Here is a 10,731-nt window from a genome sequence, read left to right as displayed (position 1 = left end):
TCAAAGTCAGGAGTTTTATGAGTGGAAACAGAAAAGACTTCCATTCTTAAAATAATCTGTCCTTATATATTACCCACTCGATTGAAGGGATAAAATGGCAGTTTATTTACATTTTGCATGGCAACGGCAAGGGAAATAATCTCTCATGCGCACAAGTATGACATATTAATAAAAATGCACCACCTTACAAAAAAATATAAGAACTAATTTTTGGAAATCTGTTTGTTTCTGTATATTATCAAATTATGGAACAAACGTTTGACACCTATATAAACGACTGAAATAAAGTTTTTTTTCAATCCAGGGAACTGCCCTTTTAAATTTATATTTTGTTGTTTTGGAAATTATAATGTATCCATACGTATTAAAATTAAAATGTTCATCATGACGTCAATATTTAAAAAAAAATATCAACACACTTTAGGTAAATAGTAGAGGCAATCATGCAAGACAGACATAATTAAATGTCTCTCTTTCTCTCCATCCCAGACTTTCTCTAATCTGTGCCTCTCTTTATCTGTCTCTCTCGAAAAATTCTGCTTATGGATTGTTGATTTTTATGCGCATGTAAAAAGAGTGGATTTGTGCCGTTTCATTAAATGTATTCCAAAAAGCATTTAGGAGTGCAAAATGAAAAGAGTGACTTTAAATTTATTGTCTTAATTATTTTGAATATGCATCTTACACTCCTCCAACATGTTAAAAGCCGCTGTTTTCGATTATATTCATGTTTTATAAATACATTTAAAATGTACTTTAAACATGTTATATTTTATCTTTCATGTCATTTTTGTACTGAAAATTGCAACACACGATATGACATGTCTTATCTCTATACCTACTTTCGTTTTGTAAAAATCGCTATTTACATTTTTTTTTCATTTTTTATCATCTCTTTCACATCATTTACAGTGTAATATCTTACTAAAGCATCTTACAAAGCAAAAAATTGAAAGCATTAGCAGATACAATTTTTATGCAATATACTCAGATTTGTAAACAAATATGGCTTACCAAAAACTCGAACTATTTAAAGAACATCGGATTTTTATCACACGGATCATTCATTGGTTTGATATTTTAAAGGGAGCTAATGTTCTTATCAATCCACAGCGTAACAATTGCATTAAGGCAAGTAAGGTTAATGCCTCATTAGAACTTTATTTATTTATTTTTGCAAGGTGATGGGATAGAAGGATTGCGTAGCAGTTTTGTGTTTGACCGTTGTTGGTTTATGTAGGAATATCAAACGATTGCAATATTTTCTGAATTGAAAGGGGGTTGGGAGGAATTTCCAGACAGTAAGTTTATCGATTTTTTTTTCATTCATCTTTAGTTTAAAAAAAATATAGAATAAAATTCTTGGAGAAAAATATAAGCAAATAATAAAAATATAGTATTTCCTTCTTATAAATTTATTTTGATTAAAGGAATGCGATTAAAGTTTTACTATTATTAAAATTATTACTATGAAGTTTATGCTTAAAAATTTAAAGGCAAAATAAACCAACAAAAGTAAAAAAAAAATGTTGAACATTTTAGATTGATTTTCCAAATTATCACAAGATAAAAAAGATGTTATATGTTCACACGGAGCAGTCGCCATTTAGTTGCATGACATTATTGTTTCTCAATGTCCAGATTCTCTACGTCATACACTTATCTTGATGAGATTCCTTGGAATTAAGATTCAAACTCGTCTTGTTAATAATGAATAGCTGATTTCAATGCAAATGATATCATAAATAGATCTGTACATGGTGAAAGATTCTTACTTAATTATAACGGCATATTTACTTGTCGGCGTTCCACATCTACAGTGTATCACACACGATCAACGTCACTTTTCTACTTGACAAACTTTTAACACTCTTACCACAAATCCACATTAATTTTTACATCTCTCGTCTATCTAATCTTTTTTTGGTATTTAAAACAAGTACTTTTATGGCATTTTATTTTTTAATGGCCCTTTTAAATATTTTTCTAGATCTATGTTAGTTTTTTCCAATGATTGTAACTTCACAGCATGTTAGAAAAAGAAACCCATCCATCACCCTTTCTGGCGTCATTACAACTCATAAATTGTTCGGACATTTCATATAGAATTTACTATGAAATTTTATAGAACTTACATAATGGGGATAGAATTACAGATTTAACGGTATAATATTGTAATACCACTTGAGTGAGTTCACGACATTTTTTTATTTCATGAAAAAAGTTCACAAAAAAGTTGTTTCTTTTTATCAGTTACGCTTAGGTAGAAAACAACGTAATCTTCGAGGTTGCACTGCCTAGATATACATAATTACCATTGCTTAAAAAACGTCAACATTTTTATTTAAAAAAAAGATAATTAATAATGTATAGTTTATTATTAATAGATAAAAAGATTATGCTAAATGAACATTATAAAATTCATTTATGTATCTTATGCAGTTTTAATTTATGGCGCTGGTCCACGAACTTTTCGAACAATCCTCATAAATTATCAGTAATTGCTGTCAAATCTCAGAAGAAGAAATATCAAATGGAATCCAAACGTCGCTATATGATTTGAAATCATTCTTCATGGTTAGTTTTGCTTTTAATTGTATCTTTGGTGTAAAAGGTGGGATGAGCTGTGAACATTGATGAATCTCATAACTTCGGTGAGAAAAAAAATCATGTTCAGGCCATAAACAAGAATCTCTGAAATATCAGAGGCGGGGTTGTGTTAAAATTCATAGGCAGCGACAGCATTCCCTGTTCAACAAACAAATCCGTCGTTGACCCTGTGTATTATCATGCTAATGGAGAACTTTGTAACCAAATCTGGTTTGATGAAAGCAACCACAAATTCTACTTATTATTTTTTACAATTAAAAAAGTGTATTTTTGACACAAAAATATATAATAACTCTCTCTTCCTCTACCTACTATGGTGTTGATTAATATGAAAAAAAAGTCTTACAAAGTTTTCTAGGAAACACAAATTTACATGTATATGTTTTGATATAATTTATCAAAAATCAGATATCTGATATTAATAAACGATATAATGTTATTTTGAAATGTAATCAGTTTGTTGCATAAGTACACTTAAAACAAATATAACATCACAGGAAACAAATGATGATAATACTTTTATCAGACATGCTATCACCCAAAACCTTCAAACAATAACAAATCTACTCTTTGTTAAATTAATTTCAGATCAAAGGTCGTTAAAAAAATTGCAAATACTACTTTTTGGATGCACAGGTTAAAAACTAACAAAACACTGTATTCAAATGTGCAACTAAGCGAAGAAACGTTTGCAAACAGTGTTTACTTCATCTTTTTTTTATTGAAAACTAAAAGTACTGTTAGTACTGAGATCACTTAATGATCTCACTGCATCCTATATCATGAATATGGCAAAGTCCATGTTTTGCATTGGGAAATCCAAAATAAGTGTTATATCAGAAAGGTAAATAGAAGGTTCACGATGACACTATGTAAACACGATTCTGTGAAAAATTCAAAAAATTTTATTCATTGTTGTAAGAGGATTTGCGAATGAGACATGGCTACCCCGAAAGTGTAACAATCGGCCATACAGACAGACGGACAGCTAGACGGACCGGCGTACAGATGGGTGTAAAAATTTAACGATAAAGACTTGATCAACATCCACTTATGTTTTTCCGGTTCATATTCGAAAAGTTTATTTTTGCATGCTATGGCCATAAAATAAATACAAATATATATCAGAGGAGTGTGTGTCATTTGCCGCTATCTGATCAAACTATAGCATAGCTTCTGATAGGTATCATAAGGAAATCGCGATCTTGTCTGATGGAAATATATTTCAAAAATAACAGGATAGTTATAATCACCAGTTTAGGTATCCAAATGAGTAACAATATGGATCGACATAACTTTTTGTCCTAGTAAGTGAACGTATCTGATTTTCATTTTTAATCGTAGGATTTTATAATTATTAATTAAATTATGACATAATATAAGCCTGCATTTGGGTGTAATAAATTATTTTTTTTAAAATATAATGTCTTTTTACAGCCATAAATATCCAGCTCACCTTTTCTTTTAAATAGACTAACTCAAAAAATGAAAGTTACCGTTTCTTTTATTCTTTTTACAAGTTTGAAAAAAAGAATTTAAAGCTTAAAAAATGAAGTTCAATTTTTTAATGATGTCTTTTACATTCAAGGGCAAACAATCCATGATGGTTCTTAAGTTCAATGATGTACGAGGGTCATTCAAAAAATACGTAGACAATGTTCCTCATCTTCAGATTATTATTACAAAATTATAGATCAACACATTTTCGTAAACAAAAACATTTATTTTGTCGAAGTGTGAAGTTTCATTCCATTTGATTAAATAAAACTCATGATAGCCAAATTTTAAAGCAACATGTTTTGTTACCACGGAGCACGGTCAACCAACATTGTAACGTCAAAAAACTACGTTGAGAAAGTTTCTCAAAATTACTCCGCTTTTTAATTTCATACATAGTTTGTAACATCTTCTCCATTCATAAAACGTCTCCATAACACTTAACACATATTTTGCTAACAAAATTTTCACATTCTTTAATTTACCATGTATCTCTATTAATTTTGCAAAAGTGAAGCGCACATGACCTTTAAATGGCGTTCCTAACTCTTTTGACAATTTTAAACCCATAACCTGTTTCTTTGCAGACAATCAATCATCCGATTCAAACTCGCTACCGCTCTGAAATTGTACTTTCCATTTTATATACTGAACAAAAAAAGAAACGCATAATCAGAATAATATGAAATTCTAAGCTTTCAGTTTAAACCTTGATTATTTAAGCGATTTTAGAGTGTGTTGTGATAAAAATCAATGTTGCAAATTGAAAAGTCAAGTTGAGGTCATTTTCATTGCCCCCAAATTCAAGGGGCATAACAATATGTACTGTGCAAAGTCTCAATGCTAGTGGGTTTCCAATGTACGGATATCGTGGGGGAATATCATCTCATTTTAGTCTCATACGAACAGTTTATGCATTTTTATGCTGATTTATTCATCCAGCAATTGTAGCAGCAGTTTTACAGCAAGTTCTGAATCGCATGAGGTGATGAAGGGGGGGGAGGGGTGTCTGACGGTCCTGCCTTGTTGTGGTTACCTGCGGATGGCCAGATAGTGGTCTTCAGACGTTAGTTTTAAGGTTGCAAAGCCCATTGATTTATTTCAAATACAGTTGCAACTTCCTGTTGCGTAGCTCCATTTAGTATCATCGTTAGCCTGGATGTATTCATCTTTGTTTGGGCGTGGCATTGCAGTATTAACACTGCAATCAAATCTTAAATATGGGTTTAATAGAAGTGTTAAAAGTTTCTCTAAATCCAAAATATCAATGAAAATAGACATTTGATTTAAAAGAAATCATGAAAAATACTACTTTCATAAACATGTTTAATCAAGGGAGATAATTCAACACTTGGGTTTTAAAACCCCATGTTGTCCTTTAAATAGGTCACAGGTATCCAATGATATAAAAAAAAATTGTTTCATGTACATTTTAAAAATTTCTTTGACGAGTAAAACAATATGCGTTTCTTTTTTTGTTGAGTATACAAATACACGGCTTAATTTTCATTCCAGATTTGGTTTATACAGAGTTTTTTAAGTTTGTAAAAAAAGTTCCCCGAATGCAAAGCACAATTTTACTGCTACTCGCTGCTCCGTGACGTTCTCCAACGTCATGGTTTTTTGCCTTTTAAAATCAAGTCCATATATATTTAAAAATTGATATCTTTTAAGCGGAGCGACATATTACATAGCCTGATATCATTTTGCTTAATACAGCAATTAAAACATGTCATTTTTATTTCGTTTCAGCTACATTTATTAGAGATATTGCTATAAATGCTATATAGTGAAAATTAGTAAATTACTCAATTTTGACGGTGCTCCGTGACCCCATTTTTGCTATTCTAAATCTTTGATAATTTTTAAAGATAGGAAGATATATTTTTTTACTATAATTATTTGAATCTGTTGTTAAAATATGTTTACCAAATCTGGTTATAATATGACGTTAAATAAAAAAGTTAAAGCAAAAGTCTACGAACTTTTTAAATGACCCTCGTATATGTATAGTAAAATAATAAGAAGAAAAATGAAAGGTAATTAATTTTGTTACTTCGTTACAATGAGATATTGATTTCTATTCTCAGAGTCCAATATTTGATCACCTGTAAGACTGGATTCATGGTCAGAATCTTTTCTGAGAAGATGGTTTTTTTCATCAATCTTTGGTTCAACATAGCCATGTCCATGAGAAAGAAGATGATTTTCGCAAAACTGTGGAGAATTTTCACATTTGATTTCAAATCCTTGAGCATTTTGATCAATATCAGAGTTTGGACAGACCCCATGTAGTTGTATTGCATAAACATTTTGAATGGCGTTGTGTCCTATTTTTGCATTAACCAGTCCTTCAAATATTATTTTTTCCGTTGTTATATTCAACTCCATCATTTCACAATCACTATAATCCCCTGGACCAACCGACAATTTTTTATCTGGTTGGTGTTTGGGTCTTTTAATTGTTTTAAAAATCTTGTAGACGAAACATATGATAATAAACGTGACACAAGTGCTACAGCTGGCAAAAATTATAAATACTAATTTCCATGTTAATGTATCATTATCCTCGATAATGCGTTTAATATCTTCATGTGTTAGTGGCCTATAAGTCTTTCCAACATTTGTAGGAAGAGCAAATGATGTTATTCCTAATTCTCTTGACACACCTAATGCTCCCTCCAATTTTGGAACTTGTCTGTTTGTATCCCTCTCTATGAATTCGAAAATTCAGATATGATAATCATCTACCTTCAAGCTTTATAGGATGTAAAATAGATGTGAAATGAATTATTTCTCCGAAGTTTTTTTTATACACTATGTATACTTTGTATTATTAACAAATTTGTTGTCCTGACTATCATTTACAGAATTTTTAGTTGAATATAAATTTTGCTTTTTCATATGACCTTCAAGTAATGAACTAGAAAACAATTTTAAAATTGTTATTTTCGAATCTTGTATATCAGGGATGGAATGCATGCAAATTAAAATGTTTTTTTTTTCTCCTCTGAACTTTTTAAAACCAAAATATTTTAATTTGTTGAGTAAGGGGAAAAATTTAAGTAATCTCTTCTGACGTTCTGTTCAAAGCAATGTTTTGGGTACACCAATATGTGTGTTGAAAACCGAGGGTTATACAGAAAAAATAGTGTTCCATACAATCAGTATTATTAAACTAAAAGCATTAAAAGTGATTTAAGATTTATGCTTGTTTTTAAACCTAATTCTTTAAAGTCTCACTGAATCTTATAATATAACTTTCAAACTTTTATGATATAAATCATAGAATTTTTATAGAGAAAAAATAAGTAAGAAAATCATACCCTTCTCTTTTGGACAGCCAAAGGCAATATCACAAAACTCTTCATTGCAAGAACACTTAAACTTACAAGTCTTTCCATAAGTTGGGTACTGACATACGCTAGTGCAATTCAAGCCGTAATATCCTGGATTGCATTCTATAAATAATCAAAAATTTAAAATTTTTGACAAATATGAAATAAAACCCAATATGATAAAATGTTAATTGATTTCCATATTGATATTTAAGGAAAAGTTATTTTATAATAAAATATATAAACGATAAATACACACCAACACACTCTTGTTTTAAATTGTCCCATACAGTACCAGAGCAACAAACCAGTCCATTTTTCCTGAAAATGAAAATAGTTGCTATTTAGACAAGAAGAACAATATAATAATTTATTAAGCACAATTTATTTTTCCAAAACTTACCCAGAACAGCGTGAATTGACGAAAATTTCTTTGAAAAATAGAACCAGAGAAAAAATGAGAAATTTCATTATTATTAAAAAAAAAAAAGAAATTGAGATCTTAGGGAGAGTTTGTTATCCCTCATGCAATTATATTTTTTTTTAATTTACGACAAACAAGCCATCTTTTTATACTGAATAGTTTAAGGAAGTGAACCAAGTGTTTCGCAAATTGTGATGTCTAATTACGATATCATTTCCTAGCACTTGTTTGAATGACATTAATTTTAATGAGCAAGTGGTTGTTATGAAATGAGATCCAATTTGATTTGTACACAGAGGAAACCATGGACTTCTAGAAAGATCGGGAATGGATCCCGTGCCTAGTAGGAAATGTAGAAGTAAACATCCACTCTCACTGGTCAAACCTTCCGTGATTCCTCAATATTGGAAAAATTGTAATTTAGTTTAAAAGTAGTTGGCCTCAGAAACTGGAAACCAAGTCCTATTTTTAATCAATTTAAATTATTGAAAGTTTTATTACATAAATTTTTTGCCAGTAGTCACAATTTGTACAATTTATTGATCGAAATCACAACAATGATTTTTATTTTTAAAAAATTATACAATCATGTATGTAGATGAATCAATACTTGTAAACACTGCTAAATTAAATGAGTATTTACAATATCTATCTGAACTTCTTTTGTGGAGTAAATTTATCATAAAGTGATATAAGTTAAAATATCAACTCAATATTTACGATGTAGATGTAATGTAATGCAATGTGCTTTGAATATTGCAGAAATGAAAGCATAAAGTAAGTATGCAAAAATTGTGCTCGTAAATTAAGTTTCAAGACATCACAAAAAGTTTTTTTTTTGTAAAAAGCACTTAAATATGATGTAAAATGACTGAATTTCAATTTACTGTAAGTAATGCTACACATAGCTTCATAAAGCATATCTTTATATGCTTTTGATTTTGAGAGAAAAAGTTTCAAAAATTAAATTTCTTTTTTGAAAGAATTCACATTTCATTATCAGTACTCTTTACGATTTTTTAGCAGGATACTTCTCATGTATTTTACTTCACTGATCTAATGATTCTGTTTGAAGCAAAGAAAAGGTTGAACTTTTTTGTCCCCTGCTTGAAAAGGGAATATTAATTTGGGTCTGTCGTCCGTCCGTCTGTCTAGCTCTCCGTCTTTCTGTCTGTCTGCAACGCTTTCGTTTCCACAGGATATTTCAAGAACCCTTTGAGCTTTCACAATGAAATTTTGCACAGCAACTTCCTATGGGCAAAACAAGAACCCTATTGATTTTGAGGTCAAAAGGTCAAAGGTCAAGGTCATAAATTCGCAAATTTTGTCTTTTATGACACTTTTGTTTCCGCGCGATATGTCAAGAATTCTTTGAGCTTTTGCAATGAAATTTTATATTGTAACAACTCCCTATGGTCTTAGGAAGACCGCTATTGAATTTAAGGTCAAAAGGTCAACTTCAAGTTCGTAAATTTTTACATTCTGTCTGTGTGTAACTCTGTCCTTTCTTGGGGGATATGTCGAGAAGATTTTGAGCTTTTTCAATGTAATTTTATATCAAAACTCCCTAGGACCGCTCTCACCCCTCTCAAAGTGCCCCGCCCCGTTTGTTTTATTAGTATTTATTGTATTACATGTCGCTATTTTTAGCACAGGGGCATGTGGAGAGTTATTACGTATAAAACAGTTTCTCGGCGGACTTTGCATTCTCATTGTTACATCTATTAGAACTTTTTAATCAGACACAATGCATTGTGTAAAAATCTGACGATTATGTACTATTCTTAGCGGTTTAAAGCGGTTCCTTAGTGCATTGGTAAGTCTCTCGCTTCACATGTGAGAGGTACCGGGATCGCAGCCCAGACGATCCATTTTCTTTTTTTCCGAAATATTTTTTTTTCTAAATAATAATATTCAGCATGTGAAATAAAAAATATATGAGGTCTGGCTTGCACAAACTCATAAAATCATCACTACAATGTGCTAAATATTCCAAATAAAAAGAATCTTCTATACACATAATAAAGAATAAGCAATCAAATCTATATATCCATATTGGCTTATTTTATTTGCTTCAGTATACATGTATACTTTAATAATTCTATAAATTCAGTCAGGGGAATCCGACTCCCCCCTTCCCCTGAACTGCGCATGGTTTACTTTTTCCCTAACTGGGGGACACATATTCTCTAAATTAGCTTGTTTTCTTTGCGATGTACCTGTCTTTGTAAGGATTATTTTTGGAAGGTATGAAATCAAGTATATACAGAAGCGTATTGCTGCCACTTGAAAAAAAAATTCTACGTCGTACGTACGAGATAGTACATGTAAATCGTAAATACGAGATAGTAAGTCGTAGGTAAGACATACTACGTCATACGAACAACATATTCTCTCGTATATACGACATAATACGCTTCCGTAGGTAAATGTAAGGTATTTGAAACTTATCTCTTTTGATTGGAATGTTTTATCTATATACGCCGAATTAAGAAAAGGCATGCGAATATTTTCTTAATTAAAAAAAAAGACTTTGAAGAAATTAAGACAAAGAATATGTACACAACTTCGCACTGCTTGGACATGTAGATATTGATCGACATTTGACATATCACTGACTGAATCATGCATCAAGTATATTTTTCCTGTCTGTATTTGAAGCGCGAAACATTAAAGGCCATAACATAAGGTAACACTTGCCTAAACCTATAGGGAAATACTTGCAGGAATCAAACATGGTTTTGCTTGCTTTTATTATACAATAGGAAACAAGTTTTCGTGAACTTCCTTTCCTGGTCTTTATTTTTATATTGCGTATTTATCCCAAAACGATATTATCTTATGAAACAAATAACAGAATAA

General features: G+C 30.7%; 1 long non-coding RNA gene across 1 annotated transcript; it reads right to left on the bottom strand.

The window, feature by feature from the left end:
* Positions 1 to 7,439: 7,439 nt before the first annotated feature.
* Positions 7,440 to 7,964, bottom strand: LOC134267350 (uncharacterized). Its single transcript, XR_009992138.1, has 3 exons — positions 7,849 to 7,964; positions 7,705 to 7,766; positions 7,440 to 7,568 (listed from the first exon to the last, which is right to left on the bottom strand). It is a non-coding gene; the product is annotated as an uncharacterized LOC134267350 (long non-coding RNA).
* Between the last annotated feature and the right edge of the window lie 2,767 nt (positions 7,965 to 10,731).

The sequence above is a fragment of the Saccostrea cucullata genome, unplaced genomic scaffold (genome assembly GCF_032062105.1).
Source record: "Saccostrea cucullata isolate Sc308-1 unplaced genomic scaffold, CSIRO_AGI_Scuc_v1 ctg241, whole genome shotgun sequence".
Lineage (NCBI taxonomy): Eukaryota > Metazoa > Mollusca > Bivalvia > Ostreida > Ostreidae > Saccostrea > Saccostrea cuccullata.
This window is presented reverse-complemented; position numbering and strand designations above follow the sequence as displayed.